A 20,891-nucleotide genomic window follows, 5' to 3' on the forward strand; every position below is an offset into this window, starting at 1 on the left:
AGTGGACTTATCTGATCTTAATGGTCCATGAAATTATGTTAACAAGAGAACATCAAGGCCAGTTCTCACATGTCAGGGTCTGTTTTTCTCTTTCTCACTAGTAAGAGAACAACAGACTCATGGTTCTCCCTGGTGGAAAGACTAACATATATAATTAGAGAATTAATGGTTTCCTCCTCATTTATAGGACTGGAATCTCCCCCATCCACAGGCTTTGAGACTGAGCCCAGGACAGCTGCTCACCGATGAAACCTATTTATTTCTTGGAAGAGAAAAGTAACAGAACATCAGAATCGATTCTCATGTGAAAGAAAGAGTAGCCCTGAGAAGAGAGTCGATTGCTGGAGACAAGGGCTTAAAGAGCACTTTGCAAATGAAGATGGGATGACCTAAGGAGGGAGAAAGATCAGAACTGGAAAGAACACGTATGAACGGCATTTTCCAGTACAGAGTACTGCAGTGCTATCCCTGTGTGGCTCAAAGAGAAACCTAGCCCAGTATTGGCTCAGCCTTTCATGCCACAATATTCTTGCAAGAGTGCTTGATCCTTTAGTAAAGAAGTATATCAGTGTACATTACAGTCCAGAGAACACACAAGAGCATTGGTGTAGTAACGCCTAAAACAAGACAAGACGGTCAAGAAAGATGAGGGTCTGTTCTACTCCATTTTCTTCTGGAATTCAACAAAGTTGGAGAAAGGAATATGAAGACAATATTAACTCCTCAAAGGGAGTTCCTAGAGCCTGTCATTGGTGCGCAATAGAATAGATAGTAAAACCAAACTTCTTAATTGTCCCCAGAGGTAAAGAAAGCCAACTTTTAAGGGAAAAAAAAAGCAACACCCAGTTTTCACATAGAGTGATGCATTCCCATATGCCTTATGTGTTTTTTAGTCATAGTTCAAGCCAGCACTATCTCGTGACTGGCTTGCTACATTGTGCCCCTACTGCTCTCCCTGCTTCCACCCTTGTCTCCTAAGTGTTATTCTCTAGATGGCAGCTCTTACTGCCCCTTAACAGATCAATTGGATCGTGTCTCACATGCACACCCTTAGAAAAGGAAAAAAAAAAAAAAATCCCTGCCAACGGCTTTCCCAGCACATGTAGGAAGAGCTGCAGTCCACCCCCACCCAGCCACGGACTATATTATCTGGCGCTGGCTCTTTCCCTGGCCTCTTGTCTCACTACTCTTCCATCTGATCAATGTTCTTCAATCACAGAGGACAGGGTGTTGGGAGATGGGGTCAGGAAATCATTCTAGGGTCCTGACCAACATGCAATGCCGTGGCATGGAATGGAACTGTCAGTAAACTATAGGTAATAAGGGTAAGTGTGGATTGATAGCCTGTGTTCCTCTGGGTGTATGTGTGTGCATGTTCACACATTCCAGACACACCTGGAAGATGTCGCAGGTTCAATTCCAGACCAGCACGATAAAGCAGATATCACAATAAAGGGAGTCAAATGAATTTTTTGTTTCCCAGTGCATATAAAAGTTATGTTTGCTCTATACTGAACCCTATCAAGTGTGCAATAGCATAATTTCTTTTAAAAAAAAGTATATACCTTAATTAAAAATACTTTATTGCTAAAAAAAAAAATGCAGGGGCACTGGGTGGCTCAGTCAGTTAAGCATCCAACTCTTGATTTTGGCTCAGGTCATGATTTCACGATTCGTGGGTTCAAGCCCCATATAGGGCTCTGTGCTGACACTGTGGAGCCTGCTTTGGATTCTCTCTCTCTTTCTCTCTCTCTCTCTCTCTTTCTCCTTCTCTCTGTGCCCCTCCCCTGCTCACTTGCTCACACACTCTCTCTCTCAAGAATAAATTTTTGAAAAAAATGCTAACCATTATCTGAGCTTTCAGCAAATCTTAACTGATCACAGATCACCAAAACAAATATAATTATGATGAAAAAACTTGAACTATTTCAAGAATTACCAAAATGTGACAGAGACATAGGTGAGCAAATGCTGTGGGCAAATGATGTCAAAAGACGTGCTCAATGCAGGGTCACCACAAACCTTCAGTTTGTAAAAACCACAGTAACTACAAGGTGCATTAACATGAAGCACAATAAAACGAGGTGTGCCAGAAGTTTCCTAGGGTTACCATAACAAAATACCACAAATTGGGTGGCCTAAAGTAATAGAAATTTATCATCTCACAGTTCTGGGGGCCAGAAGTAAAGTATCAAGGTGTCATGAGGGCCACGCTACCTCTGAAGCCTGTAGGAGAATCCTTCCTTGCCTCTTCTAGCTTCTCACAGTTGCTGGAAATCACTAGCATTCCCTGGCTTGTGGCGGCAGCCCTTCAACTTCTGCCTCCATCGCGACATGACATTCTCCTCAAGTGCGTCTGTCTCTGTGTCTCTTCTCTTGTTATAAGAACACCCATCACTTTAAGGGCCTGCCCTACAAATGTGATTTCATCTTACTAATTACACTGGCAACAACCCTTTTCCAAAAAAATGTACATTCCCAGTTACTGGGGTTAAGTCTTCAACATATGTGTTTCAACCCACAACAGTGTACACATTGTATGTGGAGTCAGGAGGTAAAACGTACATCACACATCGACTGTGTCACAGTCAAAGCCGTTTGGAAACTCAGCTTCAGCTCACGCTGCTTCAGCAACCCTGGCCCTCTGGTTTCCCCACAACAATAAAGCATGGTCCCCATGCAGAGTCTTTGCAGGCCTGCTCTCTCAGTCTGCAGCCCTCTCCCCACATAGCCATGTGGCCCTTTTCATTATTTACCCAGGACTCTCAGCTCCACAGAGGGGCCTTTCCTGTCTGCCTTATTTAAAAAAAAAGACCTTATTCTTAAGTAATCTCTATATCCAATGTGGGGCTTGAACTTACAACCCCAAGATCAAGAGTCACATGCTCTACAGACTGAGCCAGCCAGACGCTCTCCTGTCTGTCTTAGTTCAATAACACCATCTGTCTCTCTCAACCCTTCGACACTGCTGTTTCCCTTCAGAACACATGGCGTTCCCTAACATGGTTTATACACACTATTCACTTCCTTCTTCTCCTCCACTAAAATGTAAGCGTCACATGGGCAGGAACTGTGTCTGTATCCCAGCCTCTGGAACAGCAGGACTCAAATATATATTGTTCAGAAAATAAATCTAATTCTACTGTGAAAATAAATGAAGACCAACCAAATGAGAGCAAGCAAAAGCTATTTACATAGAGCTTCCCACAGCAAGAGAGTCAGGCACCATCAGAGGTGTTTAGCAGACTCCAAGCCACGCAGAGAAGCGGGAAAGCTTTAGAGAAGAAAGAGAAGGTTTCAGGTCTGCCCTGATTGGAGACCATCAACATGGGGGAACTGTAGGTGGGCTTAAAAGTGGGGAATCCTATGAGATCGTTTAGGGGAGCATATTTGCTTTCTCTGGTTAGTCCCAAATTGGAAGCTCGGACAGAAATTAAGGAAGCGGTCAGCGATTAATCAAGTCAGGGCTATTTGGGGCTGATGGTGCAGAAGTTATTGTTCACTTCCTGGAACTGTTGCCAAAGATAATGGTCTGACTTCCTACAAGTGTGATATATATATGTGTGTGTGTGTGTGTGTGTGTGTGTGTGTGTGTGTGTGTGTAGCAGATTGCTTTCCTGGGCTGGTTGTTGTGAATTGTAGGTCAGAGTACTATTTTTACGTACAGTCTGGCTATTGTCCTTTTGGAAATTCAGTCTCTCACTTTAAAAAGAAATGTGCTTTAAATGCATAGTTAAGGAACTGAATGGGCTATATCTGGGGGTAGGAGATGAAGAGCAACTCAGTTCTATTTTATAATATGTGTGTGTGTGTGTGTGTGTGTGTGTGTGTGTGTGTTGTCTATATTTTACAATAAGTTTGTATTACTTTTTTTTTTAATGTTTATTTATTTTTGAGACAGAGAGAGACAGAGCATGAGCAGGGGAGGGGCAGAGAGAGAGGGAGACACAGAATCCAAAGCAGGCTCCAGGCTCCGAGCTGTCAGCACAGAGCCCCACATGGGGATCAAACCCACCATCTGTGAGATCATGACTTGAGCTGAAGTCAGACGCTTAACCAGCTGGGCCACCCAGGTGCCCCATGTATTACTTTTAATTTAGAAAATTAAATCGAAGAGTATAATCAAGTAAAGTCAGTTGCAATTCACACTGCCTCCTCTGATGTCTGCAAATCCGCTAGCAAAACTATTTGCTTAGTTCTGATCCTCCTGTCATTTTTCTTTGTTTTTCTTTTTTTTTTAATTTTTCTGAAAATAAGTTAAACATTGTAAAAATGTGTTAAATCCTTTCTTGGGACTGTTAAAAACTGAGAACAAACTGAGGGTTGATGGGGGGTGGGAGGGAGGGGAGGGTGGGTGATGGGTATTGAGGAGGGCACCTTTTGGGATGAGCACTGGGTGTTGTATGGAAACCAATTTGACAATAAATTTCATATATTAAAAAAAATTAAAATTAAAATTAAAAAAAGCATTTAAAAATTTAAAATAAATAAATAAATAAATAAATAAATAAATAAATAAATAAATCCATCCATCCATCCGTTCTTGGAAATTTCAGCCAGGTATTCTGAGTGAATTTCTGGTGACCTCTTTATCAACTAAACCTTTAAAACTAAAACTAAAAACTAAACTTTTCATTCGGCATTTATTCAATGAATGTGAATTGAGTGATTAACATTTTCCAGACATGCGCCTCCCTGAAAAATGAGGGAAATATCATCATGGCAAGAATATCCTGAATTCAAATTTGACTCAAGGTTCAGTTAAAAGCTCTTCTTTCTTAGAGACATAGCGCCATCTCGTGGGGCTTCCAGATACTTTCAGTGGTGACAAGGCTTCCGTTGCGTTTTCACAACCACAAATGGCCTGTGGATTAACCCCAGAAACCAAAACACTCCATTCCCTAAGTATTCTGGGAGTGGGAGGCTTTGTTGTACTCGTTTATTCTGGTTCTTAGCAAGGAAAATAACCTATGTGGATCATCTACCAATGTTTTGTGAACACACTGCTTTTGAATGTTACCACCAAAGGACTGAACTCATTACACCTTGTACAGTACAGCCTTTTATAGAACTTCAAAGATCATACAGTAATTATCTGCACCTGTACCCCTATGCCCTGCCGAATCTCTGGCACACCGAGGATGCTCAGTGTTTTGAAAGAATGGCAGAAGCCCCATGGCATAACGTAGATCACAAAGAAAATCACTTAATTCATTTATAACACATTCAATATTCAGTAGCAAAGGATACAGTGCTTTTTAAAAAATATATTAGCTCTCAATTTGAAGAGAAAAAATACACAAATAATCATTTCCAAGCCAGAAATATTACGTTCAGAGAAATGGCACGGATGTTAAGTTCAGGCACCGTTCAAAGGGGTGAGAAATTACTTCCTGCTGTGATGATTAAAAGAAAGCCTGACATTTCAAATTCACTTGAGAAGGAACCCTAAAACCACACAGTCAAGGCAGCACTGTTACTGTTACAGATACAGTTATTCTATTTGTGAATCCATTGTCCTTACATAAACGCACTTAATGTACTACCAAAGAAAGCTTTGCCTCAAGGTGTTCCTTGCTGCATGTCAGAATTGTAGTTAGTTTTTACTATAATGCACATCACAAAAGTAAAGCCGTCACACTGATGTAAAATCCAAATTCTTCAGTCACCTAGAGCAGCGTTCAGTCCACGTTCAGGGGTGGATGAAGTTTTGCCTGCCCACTACAGACTTCTCTGGAAGTTATTATACACACATGAGACTCATTTCCTCATGCCCATGAGGGTGTGAGGAGCCAAACATCCTTTGCTTCCATGTCTGTCCCTCAATTCATGGCTCTACCCTTTGATCATTTATGGAGGCATTTTTAAAAACATATATTTAACTGGGGCACCTGGGTGGCTCAGTTGGTTAAACATCTGACTCTTGATATCGGCTCAGGTCACGATCTCATGGCTTATGAGATAGAGCCCCATGTCAGTCTCTGCTCTGGGCATGGAGACTGCTTAAGATTCTCTCTCTCTCCCTTTCCCTCTACCCCTCTCCCTTGAATACTCTTGATAGATAGATAGATAGATAGATAGATAGATAGATAGATAGATAGATAAAGTAAAACAACTACTGTGATAAACACTTTCATGTAATTACTTTTTTCATCCTCACACACCCTGTGAAGGAGGAATTACTTCTCCCATTTCTCTAATGAAATCACAAAGCCTCAGAAGCTGAATATCTCAAGGTCAAGTAGCTAGAAGTCTCAGGATTTAAACCCACACCTCTTAACTCTAAGCCCATTGCTCTTTGCACAAACCAAAACTACCACAAAGGCGATTTCTGCAGCAAGATTTCCCAATAATCACCAGTTCTGCCATCTATAAGTATACGCTAATTAGTTCTGTGATCTCAGAGAATTCACTTCAACTCACTGTGCTTTGGTTTACTCTACTATAATAAAGGGAAGAAAATTATGTCTGCCTGGCCTACTTCCCAAGATGCTTCAGGAGCAAATTCAGATGCAGGAGGCCTAAGTATATAGCTTAAGAGCGTGGACTCTGGCATCAGCTGCCTGGGTATAAATCCCATACACACAACTTACTAACTACACAGTCTTGACCAATTTGTTTCATCTCTCTGAACTTCCATGCCTTCATATACAACATGAGGATAATAGGGTTCTACCTCCTAGGATTGTTCTGAAGATTTCATATAAGTTATGTAAAGTCCTCAGTAGGGTAACATGGAACTTGTAACTGTTAGCTAGAGTTGTTATTAACAAATGCATCAAGGGGCACCTGGGTGGCTCAGTCAGTTAAGCATCCGACTTCGGCTCAGGTCATGATCTCACGGTCCATAAGTTCGAGCCCCGCGTCGGGCTCTGTGCTGACAGCTCAGAGCCTGGAGCCTGCTTCAGATTCTGTGTCTTCCTCTCTCTGACCCTCCCCCGTTCATGCTCTCTCTCTGTCTCAAAAATAAATAAACATTAAAAAAAAAAAACAAATGCATCAAAAAGCACCTAGAAAAGAGTAAGAATTTTTACAAGTATGGGATTATTATTCATGCCTATTCTAAGCCAAAATAATATGTCCTGTCTGGTCCTACCCTCAATTTTAACTTTTTTTTTCATTTATCTTTTACTGAATCACTCTTAAAATATCAAATGTAAAAATACTTGCTAAAGTGTAAAAACACTTGAGTACTAGCAACTCAAGTGGGGACAATAGATGAACTCTCGGCAGAAGCCTGTATCTGTCAGAATTCCTACACAAATAAACGACATACCCAAAGTGTTAAATTTTAATGCAGAGCTTTTCAAAAAGGTGTGCACAGGGCTCAGGGAACCCCCAGTGATGGAGAAGCAGCAGGACTTACACAGGCTGGAAGACTCTATCCCCCTCACCTTGACTAAAGGGGTAGACAGGAGTGTTACCAGACCTGCAGAGAACTGGGTCACCCACCAAGAGTGCAGCCATGGGGTGGGGGGTGGTTCACAGCCAATAAATGCCCAGCTTCTCATCTCTTTTTGTGCCTCCCATTCACTGAAGTTAAATGCAAATTGGAAGTAAGGAAGGGATGCAGTCTAGAGAGGAAAAGCCTCTCTGAGCCAGCGCAGGATACAGAGGGGAGGAGAATAAATCTGAGCAGCAAATGGAGAATGCCCAGCAAATAGTCCTAAGTGAGGACTAAACACAAAATATAGTTAGCAAAGTATATAGTGATCCCCTACAGCATAAAGGCTAGTCCTAACTCTACTGATGGAAGCCAAACAACCCACTTCCAAATCTTGGCTCTACACTTACTGGTTGAGTGCCCTGGATGTTACTCACCTTCTCTGTGCTACAGTTTCATCTGTAAAATTGGCATAATCATAAGAATACTTACCCTCTCCGGTTGTGTGTGGGAGTTGGGTCAATATTTGTAAAGCATTCAGAGCAACGCAGGGTACTTAGCACTGTGTAAATTTTAGCTATTACTATTATATTATTATTACCCCTTGTCCTGGGTAGGATTACAGCTTTCTGTGGAGGTTTATGTCATACGTAAGCGAACTCCTTGGGTGATAAGAAAAGCACGTGACTGCCATCTTTACATGCCGTAATCACAGGCAAACACATTGACCCCATTGTAGTATAACAAGAGGTGGCCTTAATATGTATAAACACAACCTTAATGTCAATGCATCATCAAAACCCATCCTGGAATACTGCCATATCTTGGATTTCCTTCAGTCTGTATTTACCTGACTGAAGAGAAAAGCAGTCAGTACCCTCAAAGGTCATACCTATAGACGTGTCCACTCCAGAAGTCCACCAAATACATGAACACATATTAACAAACGCCCCCTTCCATTTTTCCTTGAAGGAGTGAACATGACATTTCCTTTCCTACAGACCAAAACGGTTTTATTCCAATTTTTGCAGATGGTGTCAAGGTTCCTGTCAGCAAGACCAGATGGAATTGGAAGCTGGTAAACAACAGCAGAGGAGCAGGGTCCCTAGAAGTCGGCCCGATGTTGTCATCATATGCCAGCCCAGACAACAAACATCTGAAGTCTGGGCAGGTATCCAATCTGCGGGACATCCTGAGTCCGAAAACACAAGCCTGTGTTGCAGGCTAGGAGTGGAGTTGATCTGCAGCAGGGGGAGGTTTGGTTTGCTTTGGTGAGGTAATAGAGGTAACACAGAAGAATAATTAGGTGGGGGGGGGGGGGGGGGAGCATGAATGATCTCCTTTGAGAGGCAGCTTGAGAGAAGATCAAAGCAGGAAAAAAATATGCCTAGAGAAACACAGCTGGACCAAATTGTAGTTTAGAAGCACCAAATTCAGGAGTACCTGGGTGGCTCAGTCGGTTGAGCATCTGACTTCAGCTCAGATCATAATCTCACGGTTCCTGGGTTCGAACCCCATGTTGGGCTCTCTGCTGTCAGTGCAGAACCACTTCAGGTCCTCTGTCTCCCCCTTTCTGTCTCTCCTTCCACCCCCCAAAATAAAGATAAAACATTAAGAAAAATGTTAAAGAAGTACCAAATTCACATCACACCAAGATCCTTAGGACCTAAAAGTACCCAATTCTATTTTGTCAAACACACTTCCCTCAGACACATAAATCAGCCTGCTCTCAAGATTAAGTACCCCTCCCTCATGTGCAGCTACACGGCAAAGAGAGCCACAGCCCAACTCCTCTCATCCGGAGGACTACATTTTCACCAAGAAATCCTCATTTTAATTAAACCTCACTTCATAATCTGGAGCCTCCGTGGATTGTGTTTTATGTTTTCTTTTGCGCACCCCATCATCAAACAGCTGTCACCCAAAGGAATGTTGTGGATGCCTAGGACTGGCCTTAGATTCAGATCACAGAGACCTCAGACACAGAACTCTGAAAATGTTAGAGGTTTGACAATTATCATCCAATTGACCTCTTACAAAAATACCATGTGAAGTGAATGGGACTGGTTTTAACTTTCCCATTCTACCCACAAGAAAAGTAAGGCTTAGTTTCGGGATTAGTGGAAGCCTTAGAAACTCTTAGGAAGATCATTATGGCTGTTTCTAACACACCAAATGTAAAGAGAAAATGTGCAGAAAACTCAAGCCAAATGCTACAGAGGGGGAAGAAGTTCCCTAGCTGTTCAGGAAGGGTGAAATTGAATACAAGAATGTACACAGCATTGAAATGTAGTTGCTGGGTGAGACTCTCATTTCAGTGAAAAAGCCTGTCAACCCGGGCCCACCATGAATTCCTTTAATGCTGAGGATCCATGTGAACACTTGTAATCAGAATGGGAAAGGACCCAGATAGAGGAATTTCTGCCCCAAGAGGCGACTGAAAAGAACAGGATTTGAGCAGAGTCAAGGCACTGTTAAGAATAAAATCTCAAAATTCTCCAAGGTGGAGCTAAAAGAACGCCCCAGCTCACGGCGGGTCCTGGGGTCCGTCAGGATCCAAAAAGTCTGAAATGGTTTCCCAGCCTTCATCATTGATAAATGAGACTCCATCCTGGGGCAGGGACAGATGCCTCCTTGTTCTGTCCCATGATACAATGCAACACACACCAACCCAAGCCAGGCCTGGGTCCTCGCACAGGCCTTTTCTGCACACGCAGACATGGTCAGAGGCAGAGGGCAACAGCAGCTGCAAAACAAGGATGGGGCTGGGAGTCAGGCAGGGGTCCAAGCATGAAGGGGTAGAGAAAGGGCATGCCCTGTTGCTAAGGAGGCAGGAAATTATAAGTCCGTGCGTGCAGGGACCAAGGCTCTAAGCCCCTGGCACAGGCCCCATTCTCCCATCTCCCTCCACTTCCAAAACACAAATTCAAAGATAAAATTGTTGGAACACCTGGATGGATCAGGCGGTTAAGCATCCTACTTCGGCTCCGGTCAAAATCTCACGGTTCAGGAGATCAAAGCCCCACATCGGGCTCTCTGCTTTGAGCATGGAGCCTGCTTCAGATCCTCTGTCCCCCTCTCTCTGATCCTCCCCTGCCCACACTCTTTCCCTCTCTCAAAAGTAAATACACATTTTTTAAAAATTGTTAAAAATTTCAAGATGGCACCCTCAGAGCACGAGACCCCAGGTATGGGGCCATTCTGAGCACAGGCCCTGGACAACTGCACTGGGCACACATCCAACAGCAGGTCTGTCTTGCTGGGCAGGAGGAACTCAGCAGCAACAAGCTGCTAGATGGGTGCCCTTGGTGGACTGGGAGTTAGGAGGGAAAAGAGTGAGCTTCAGTCAGATCTCTCACACAGGGGACTTCCCCAGGGAAGTTTGCCTTGAGGGCCCCTCAGGAACCAAAGGATGTGCCCCTGAGAGAATGAGCGTGTAGATTCTCACCCTCTGACAGAAATGATAGGCAGGTAGCTGAGACGGCCCCACAAGCCATAGACAAGGGAAGGAAGCTTGCTACCTCCAGTATGGAATTGTTCACGGAATGGAACAGTAATTACAAACACCTGATGAGGACAGCCAATTCCGTACCAGCACTTCTACAAAAAGATGGCGCTTTGCCTTCCAGCACCTCAACACCCAGACACCAGAGGAAAAACACGGTGAGGAAGCAGACACATTTCCTATAAACACTCTGAGGGTCCAGACGGAGAGCCAGTTTGAGGAAGGTGGGGAAAAGTGGAGAAGTCCTAAAATTAATGTGTGAATAAGCTTTCCAAAAGAATAGGAAAAGTTTTTTTTTAATTTTTAATTAAAAAAAAAAGATTTTAAATTTTTTTTTTCAACGTTTATTTATTTTTGGGACAGAGAGAGACAGAGCATGAACGGGGGAGGGGCAGAGAGAGAGGGAGACACAGAATCGGAAACAGGCTCCAGGCTCTGAGCCATCAGCCCAGAGCCTGACGCGGTGCTAGAACTCACAGACCGCGAGATCGTGACCTGGCTGAAGTCGGACGCTTAACCGACTGCGCCACCCAGGCGCCCCTAAAAAAAAAAAGATTTTAAGAACTGGACTGAGACTATTTTAATTCCAAAGGTGACTGTAAAATAGGGAATCTTCCCCAACGGTCTTTAAATGTGTCATCTTCTCAGCAAGAGAGGGAAGCTCTACTGACACAGTCCAATAATAAAGATAAAGTCATTATATGTTTGTATCGGACAAGTCGAAACTGCTCAGTGAAAATGATTACACACGACTTCAGTGATTGTTCCAGAAAATGGAACAGAGATCTCGCCCTTCCTTCTGAGAGTTTTAAAAAAGCAGTTTCCCTGAATACAAATCACTGTTTCTCTCCTTAAGACTTCAGGCCATGCATCCATCATATGACTTCCCAGCCAAATATAGTTGACCTATGTCTCCCAGGATATGAATGTTTAAGCAATTTGCAAATGACTTCCTGTTACCAATTTTTGCAACAACTTTAGAAGTTTCCTAATTATTTGGCTAAATTAATTCTAACGCAAGATGTGCCCTCATTCAGAGTGTGATTTAATTAGATGTCCTCATATGAGGCTCAATAAGATATGGAGATAACAGGTAAACCAACTTTCAGGTACATTGGTTCCTGGAGGATTAGCTGTCTGAACCTTACATCAAGGTTATGCCTTGGCAAAAGCACACTATTTTGACTGCTTGACCGATCAGTTCAGTGAAATAAACGAGGAGTCTGCTTAATATACTGAATGCACCAGTTGTCATGATAAATTGACTGGATAAAGAGTAGTTTCCATTACATGTAAACAACGTGGAAGGCCTTTGACTTTGGGTTTGGGGAAAATGCAAATACTTGAGCCTGTTCTAAAAACCCATCTGGTCCATCTCAAAACCATTTTTGTACTGGCACTGAAACCAGAAGATCAATCTTTCAGAAGCATGGAACCAAGGGTCAGCAAACTACAGACCACTGGTCAAGTTCTGCCCATTTCCTGTTTTTGTAAATAAACTGCTAGAGGAGCACAGTCATTGGTTTCACGCTGCAATGGCAAAGTTGGATAGTTGCAACAGAAACCACTAGACGAGAAAACCTGAAATATTTACTATCTGATCCTTCAAAGGAAAAGTTGGCTTCAGCTCAGGTCTGTATCTCCCACACACTATACCACAGACAGTTGCCACTGAAACTCTCTTTGTTCTCTCCTTCCATTTCAATTCAGTGTCTGACCCTCTGCCATGATCAAGAGAAGTGTCACTATAGAGCAATGAAGTAGTAGTCATTGGTCTATTATTGCCCTAGAACTGTCCATAGGCTTGCTGTCCATAGGCTTGCTGTTTACTAACTGGGATTGGGGGAAGTCACCTTCATTCTCTGAGCCTAGACTATATCTAAGGCTAGACAATATCTAAGGTTCTCTCTAGCTTTAATGTAATGAACGTTTTGTGATCCAACAAAGAGTATTCTTTTCATCTGAATAAAATGTCTTTGAACCAGGGGTGGTCACGGGGCTTTTCTGAAAATCCACCTTTTTTGTAATTAGACATTATCAGCTGTTTACAAAGTATGGATCCCGCTCACTCTCCTTCCTAACAGAATCCTTGCATTGCCCCTGTGCTTCCAGAGAAACCAACTGATCAGCATGCCCAGGGACTTTATAAGTCAATCCCGGTAGCACCTTGCCCCTTGCCAGTTACTGCTTTAGGTTATGTCACAAACCCCAGCCAATGAGAAACATAAAAGAAGTCAGCTGTGGTGGAGGAAGGAAAGAGGCACTTCAAGGAAAATTTCCCTTAAGTTTAAGGAAGAAAAGAGCCTCTTTTCTCTTTCTAGCCATCGTTGTGACTGAATGTATTGCTAGAACTCCTGCTGCCATCTTGCCATGAGCTTGAGGATGGTGCCCACCCACAGGAAGACGGAGAAGCAGACTTGACTCCGAAGCACATATGAAGACTTTACTGCCTCTGGTTTTTTCTAATTAAAAGGAAATAAATCTTACTGTGTAGGCATGTTGATTTATTCCCCATCAACTACTGACAAAAGGCAAACGACCTCTGGTGGAATCTGGAGCTAGGTGCAGTTCTGGTGGTGTTGAGGATGACCAGTATGCCCACATGACTCTCCACAACAATAACTAAACAGCAAAGTTCTGTCTTCCTAAAAATAAATGTTGCACCTACTGCTCCACGAACACGGCTATCTAACCAATGCCAAATACCTAACACGAACATTTCACCCAAAAATAATTTGGAAGCATTCACGTAATACAACAGAAACAAAAATATTTTTCCAAAAAAACAATGATTTTTGTCAGTAGCTATTTTAACATAACCAACATATACAATCTGATATTCCCTAAGTCTTAAATAAGTGGTTAACCCTGCATTTTTTTTCTTTCTTTGGTTTAATTTAGATTCTAGTTAGTTAATATATAGTGTAGTACTGGTTTCAGGAGAATTTAGTGATTTATCACTTACATATAACACCCAGTGCTCATCACAAGTGCCCTCCTTAATGCCCATCACTCCTTTTAGCCCATCCACCCCACCCACCTCCCTCCATTAACCCTCAGTTTGTTCTCTTTAAGAGCTTCCCTGTTTTTATCTTATTTTTCCTTTCCTTTCCTTTCCTTCCGCAACTGGTTTCTGAAATTCCACATACAAGTGAAATCATAGGATATTTGTCTTTCTCTAATTGACTTATTTCACTTAACATAATACACTCTAGTTCCATCCGCACTGTTGCAAATAGCAAGATTTCATTATTTTTGATCCCTGTAATATTCCATTGTTTGTGTGTGTGTGTATATATATATGGCATCTCCTTTATCCACTCATCAGTCAATGGACACTTGAGCTCTTTCCATAATTTGGAAAACTGTTGTTGATAGCGCTGCTTTAACACTGGGGTGCATGTGCTAAACTCTCAGTACTAAAAAAATCCCAATCCAGTAACACTGTTAAGACTCCAAGCAAAAAAGAAAAAGAGAAAAAAAACTGTCAACATGTGGCTAAAGAACAGTGAAGATCTGGTGATCGTGATGTCAGTTAAGTATGTATGTATGTATGTATGTATGTATGTATGTATGTATTTAGAGAGAGCGAGCATGTACAAGCAGGGAGAGGGATGCAGAGGCAGAAGGAGAGAGAGAATCCTAAGCAAGTTCAACGCTCAGCATGGAGCCTGACACGGGGCTGGATCCCATGACCCTGGGATCATGACTGGAGCCAAAATCGAGTCGTACCCTTAATTAACTGAGCCCCAAGTTGAACATTTTAGAAACAAAGAATCCCACTGTCTTGGAGGGAGTGTGAGATGGAAACCTGTGCAATCCCTCATTCAGCCATAAGAGATTATCCCATTTCTCCTACTTAGGCACCTCCAAATAAACTAGTTCAGTCTTCCTGAGGCCAAACACACCACAGCTAAACATGACACTTGGGAATGTTTTCTCTTTCTAAATGTCCTAACAGGACTCAGATAAATATCTTCAACCATTCTCTCAATTGTCCAAGGACAACTCACCATCAGCTTAATTACCATGGGACAGAGGTTCAATGGGAGAAGACATTACCAGAGAACATGTGCACTTAACCATTCACTGAGTAAGTCCAACCCACAGGATATAATCGTAAAGCAATTTTATGTTTGTCTTTCTCTGTCCCTTAAGATGTGCTCCACAAGACTATTATTGCCCTGGATGAAAATGAAAGTTGACTCCATGAATTCTCTGGTTTCTCTTAGGTCATTAAAAAGTTCAACTGTTACTTTAAGTGACAAAAGGCAGTTTCAATTTGGTAATTAGAATACTCAACCCTACATCATAATCAAAACATGGTCTTGATACAGAGTTGAAGCTTTTTACCTCCTTTATCTGTGTCTGCTGCAGATAGAAAGTGTGCAGACAATGGGATGTCGTCAGCTGCTTCTTCTTTTTCCAGTCCAGTCTTTCCACTCGCACCTACAACTTGCTTATGGCAGTTCCCAGCCCTCCCTCCCCAAGAGCTATAGTGAGGAGTGGGAGAAGAGGCAAAGGAGCAGAAAGGTTCTAACCTGACCAACACTGTCATGAGCTGATGTCAACACTATCCATGACTGGAGAGCAGGTGCATGTTTTAGATCTCCAAGTGGTCTCCTTAGACTTGAGAGGGGGAAAGTCTCCTTAAGAAAACAGAGAATGCACAACTTATGCCTCTCCATAGGTTTTACTTTGACTTATTCTCCCTAGGAGGTCAAATCAGCAATTCTCCATCAACAACCTCCTCCCAAGGTCATTCTTAAATATTCAATTTCTTCCCTTTTATTATATCTCCTGTGTAAAGTAAGGTCCTTAGGAGTCATGATTCCTCCACCTCACACCCATTAGGATGGCTACCATCAAGAAACTAGAAAGGGGCACCTGGGTGACTCAGTGCGTTAAGCATCCAACTCTTGATTTTGGCTCAGGTCATGATCTTCTGGTTTGTGAGACTGAGCTTCACGTTGGGCTCTGTGCTTACAGTGTGGAACCTGCTCGGGATTCTCTCGCTCCCTCTCTCTCTCTGCCCCTCCTGTGCTTGCACATGCACATTCTCTCTCTCTTTCTCTCTCTCTCAAAATAAGTAAATAAATGTTAAAAAAAAAAAAAAAAAAGAAACAAACAAACAAACAAACCAAGGGTCCCTGGATGGTTCAGTCAGTTAAGTGTCTGACTTAGACTCAGGTCATGATCTCACAGTTCATGGGTTCAAGCCCCAAGCCCCATCTCAGTCTCTGTGCTAACAGCTCAGAGCCTGAAGCCTGCTTCAGATTCTGTGTCTCCCTCTCTCTCTGCCCCTCCCCACTCACGTTCTGTCTCTCTCTCCGTCAAAAATAAATAAACATTAAAAAAATGTTTTTAAAAAGAAACCGGAAAATAACAAAAGTTGGCACGGAAGTAAAAAAAAATTGTAGCTTGTGCACTGGTGTTGGGAATGCAAACTGGTGATACCATTAGGGAGAAAAGTACAGACGTTCCTCAAAAAATTAAAAGTAGAATTACCTTATGATCTGGCAATTCACTTTTTGGGTGTAAACCCAAAAGAGTCAAAAGCAAGTTCCCAAACACATATTTATACACCCATATTCATAACGCAGCATTATTCACAATTGTCAAAAAGCGGAAGTAACCTAAATGTCCTTCAATGGCTGAATAGAAAAACAAAATGTGGTATATACATCTAATGGAGTAATTATTTGGCCTAAAAAAAGAAGGAAATTCTGACACGTACTACAACATAAATTAATATTATGGACAGTATGTGAAATGAAATAAGCGAGTCACAAAAAGATAAATACTATATGATTCCACGTATATGAGGTACCTAAAGTAGACAGATTCATAGAGACAGAAAGAATGGTGGTTGTCAGAGGCTGGAGGGAGGGGAGCATGGGGGGTTACTCTTTGATGGGTAGAGAGTTTCAGTTTAAGAAGATGAGAAATTTCTGGAGGTGGACAGTTGCAGAATAGTGCCAATGTACTTAATGCTACTGAATTGTACACTTAAACATGATTACAATGGCCAATTTCATACTCTGTGTATTTTGCCACAACTAAAAGTAAAATTTGAATTTAAACACTAAAAAAGTCATGATCCCTTCTGCTACCATCTACTTTGAAAATATACTTCCTACTTTAGCCTCAGCTAAAACCTCCATGTTAATATCCTACCATATATTTATCAACTACAAGGTGTATTCTGACTTCATAAATATTAAAATGTGAAAAGTGATTTGTCTTAGAACCAGCAAGATGTGGTATTTGAGATTTTCAGGCAAATCAGCCACAACTCTAGAAACATTACTAAACCTTGGTGGCCAGTTTACTCCTAGCCTATTACCTCATAATTGTTCTAGCAGAGTATAAGACATTTTTCCTTGAATGCATTTTCCAAGCCCCAACTCTCACCAGGCTGATTTTGAAAATTAACTTGTCTCTCTGGAACCACTTCTGAATTAAAATTAATGTTCCAAGTCTCTTTGACCCACACCCAATCGCTCATACACACAAGGAGAGGACTCATGCCTATAGAAGTATTTTCACACTCGGAATTTAAAACAGCATTACCTCAACATTTCCAATTACAGAAAACTTAACCACAAGAAAAAAATAATAATAATTGGATGCTTATCCTAAAACAATATTTGGGGCTGATTTAAAATGCCCAAGTCTTATTATTTTTACCCTTGTCCTAAAGTATAATAGGAGGTGCCAACACAACACAAGGAAATCCTTGAGAGGAAAATGGTAAATCATTCATATTATGACTGGGAGAGATTTACAGGTGTAATGGAAAAGCATAAATTCAGCAAGTGCAAGATTAAAACATAGTATATATGAAGTTCACTTAGCATTAAACTCTGAGCTTAACTGCAAACAAATATGTTGAAATTGTTAACTCTATAGAGATTGAAGAGTAATAAGTTAGCAATGACAGGAAAAATACCAGTTTTACATCATACCCATAGCAGAAAAGCACTAATCAATATACATTACCCAATGGTTCATGGTCCACAGTCCTTCACACAGGGAGAGAGTGTAATGGGAAATTAAGAATTGTCTAGTACAGCTTAGCAGTTAAGAAAGTCAGGCTCATTTTCTGAAATTCCCTGGGTTCAAATTTCAGCTCTGCCACTTATTAGCTCCAAACACTTTAATGAGATCCTTAATCCTTCTGTCTCTTCATCTGTAAAATGGAAATAAAAATAGCACCTAATTAATAAAGAAGATGGGGAAATTCAAGGTAATAATGCAGCTAAAATACTAAGCACACTGCCAAGCATACAAGAAGTTCTCAACTAATGTTCTTTCTTTACATAATAAAAAATATATAAACTTTCCCTCAATAGCAGAGGTTTGGAAGAAATGTGTAACTTACTTATCTGAGTTTTTTGACTCATATTTCACTTGTTCTTGCCTATATAAATATCACCAAAGTAATCTCAAGTTAATGAACAGGTAGCTAGTTAATCTATAGCACTAATTCCCAAACTATAGTATTCATCAGAATTACGTAGAGTGTGTTAAAAACACAGATTGCTCAGCCCTACTCCCAGAGTTTCTGATTTAGTAGGTCTGGAGTGTGCCTGAGGATTTACATTTCTAACAAGTTCCCAGGTGATCCTGACTCAGCTAGGCTGAAAACCACTCTTGGAGAGCCGCTGGTCTACACTATCCTACCCCCATGACTACCATCATCTTCCTTTTCAAAGCTTTACTCCTAACACTCTTCCTGATCCCAAGGACTAAACTTGAGTGATTCATTCTAAAGACTGGCTATCACTCTGTTCTGATGGCCGGTTGATAGCATGATACATCACCCACACAGAACTATCCAAAAAAGGTCAGCCACCCTCAGACTCCACTATATCTGAATCCTGAGTCCAGGGTAGCCAGGCCCCATGGTCCATTAGGAATGGTCCTACTCAATCCTATGCCTATTGTACAGCTTCCCAGAGATATGGAGAACCCTCACATGCCTGGTAATCAAGGCCGCAGAACCCTATCTAATTTCTTTCTGCCTGGGTCCTTCATACCTTATTCCACCTCCAGGATCTGCAGTGTCTGAAGACCTGCATGGGGTTATTCAGTAGATTAACAGAACCTGATTTTCTAGCCTTCTTAGTCAAGTGCCCCTAGCTGTTTTCATTTATGAGAAGGTCACAGTGGCACAATGGCATATTTCACATGCACACACACACAAAGATGTAATGAATAACACTGTTTATTAAGTGATATGGGGTTGGAGATATGACCTTAAGAGCAATGTGAACTAATTCCCCTCCCCCTGACAGGATAGCTCTCACTCCTTATAATCTAGAGAGCCACATGCATCAGCCAGAAAATCCCTTACCCTAAAATACATACCTGATTACTTTTCTACCACTGCCTTTATATTTTGACTTGTCTTTAAATAAATTCCTTAATAATAGTGAAACCAGAGTAGCAGACCACTTTAACGGTTTACCAGTTCCAACTCAGCATGAGCACAACATTTTTTAAGTGCAGGAAACATTTTAGTAACCTAATACAGTTTTTCTGCAGAAAACTCTATTGGAAACTCCCAATTAGTTTCTCTCAGTGCCTACATTATAAAACTTCCCAGCACCAGTGTTGGATGACATCCCCACCCTAGAACTCACTTGGACTTCAGGGGTCTCTATGATGTCTGACCCAGGAATATCTGACTAGCCCAATATACTTGAGCCCACACCCACATCTTGTGCTCAGATACAACCTTTAGAAGTTTGACACTGAAATCTGTCTGCAAGTGTCTTGAATTTGCCATTTGCCACTGGATTCCACGTCTAGCATGTGCTTGCCAGGCTCTCATCAGTGTTCCCTCAGCAGCCCATGGATTAAAACTTGGACCCCTCTCTTCAGTAAGTGCTCCAATAATCCCAAGGCAAGGCTGGGTCATTATAAACACGTATATAAAGCTGATGCTACATAATTCCTCCAGGTCATTGGTTTCGTGAAATAGTAGAAGACTGAAATTATCCCACCCTTCTACCCCACCAGCATGGAAAGTTTTTGAAATACCGAAAAAATACCTTCATAATAGATTATATCAATAACTTTCATCATATAAATATTAAATCAGGATACACACACATTGAGACACATATTCTAAGAGGTTGTCCTTTCCTCCATGTCACTGAATTTCAGACTCCTGTTTATTTTTCCTAGCAGCCAGTCAATAAATACTGTCTAAAACTGTTGAATCAACAAATAGAGAAGTATACTATTTAGAGCTACAAGAATAGCCAGCAAAAAAACGAAATTGAAACCTATTCAAAGTGATAAGTACTAGGGAATTTGATTTGAGAAGTTAAAAATGGAAATGGGTCAGAAAACTTTGCTTTATATTTTATACCTTTCTTTACTGCTCATGTTTCTTACAATATGCACATATTATTTCTATAATTGTAAAAAACAAATATAAAATGAGTAAATAACATCCTCATTAGTAAGGGATTAGCTAAATAAATTAAGCATATGCATGCATGTTGGTTCACAACCATGGGAGCTTCCCAGGTTCAATCTAAAGCTGGCCCCCATACTCGGAGGGCAAAGAGAGACTGAAGAGATTGGTAAGTGGCAGTTTTATTAAGTAAGAAATTTATTTAAAGACTCATCTTGGGTGGCCATAAGACAAGGAACAGTGGGCATAATACACATTCCAAGGACATAAGAGGGGGTGAGGAGCCTCTGTGCCCAGGCCTAGCTCCCGAGTCAACTGATGGGCACGTGTCCTCTTGATGACCTTCTCCAACAATGCAATGGAACATCATGCAAATACTAAACAGGAAAAAAGAGCATAATATATAGATATAGAAAGATAACCTTGGAATGCCATTAAATTTAAAAAAAAAATAGTTGCAAACAACTGTAGCCTGATTCAACTCAAGTAAAAATTACACACACACACACAGACTGTATAAGCATAGAGATACCTGGGAAATACAGCAAGCTATTAGATTTGGGGAAAATGAA

The 20,891-nt window shown here is 41.4% G+C and overlaps 1 long non-coding RNA gene across 1 annotated transcript in view; it reads right to left on the bottom strand.

Moving 5' to 3' along the window:
* Positions 1-18,078, bottom strand: part of LOC123587721 — a 341,324-nt gene extending 323,246 nt beyond the window's left edge. Inside the window, exon 1 of the long non-coding RNA XR_006707476.1 lies at positions 17,892-18,078. This is a non-coding gene — a long non-coding RNA (uncharacterized LOC123587721). The remainder of the gene's footprint in view (positions 1-17,891) is intronic.
* Between the last annotated feature and the right edge of the window lie 2,813 nt (positions 18,079-20,891).

Source organism: Leopardus geoffroyi, chromosome D3 (assembly GCF_018350155.1).
Source record: "Leopardus geoffroyi isolate Oge1 chromosome D3, O.geoffroyi_Oge1_pat1.0, whole genome shotgun sequence".
Lineage (NCBI taxonomy): Eukaryota > Metazoa > Chordata > Mammalia > Carnivora > Felidae > Leopardus > Leopardus geoffroyi.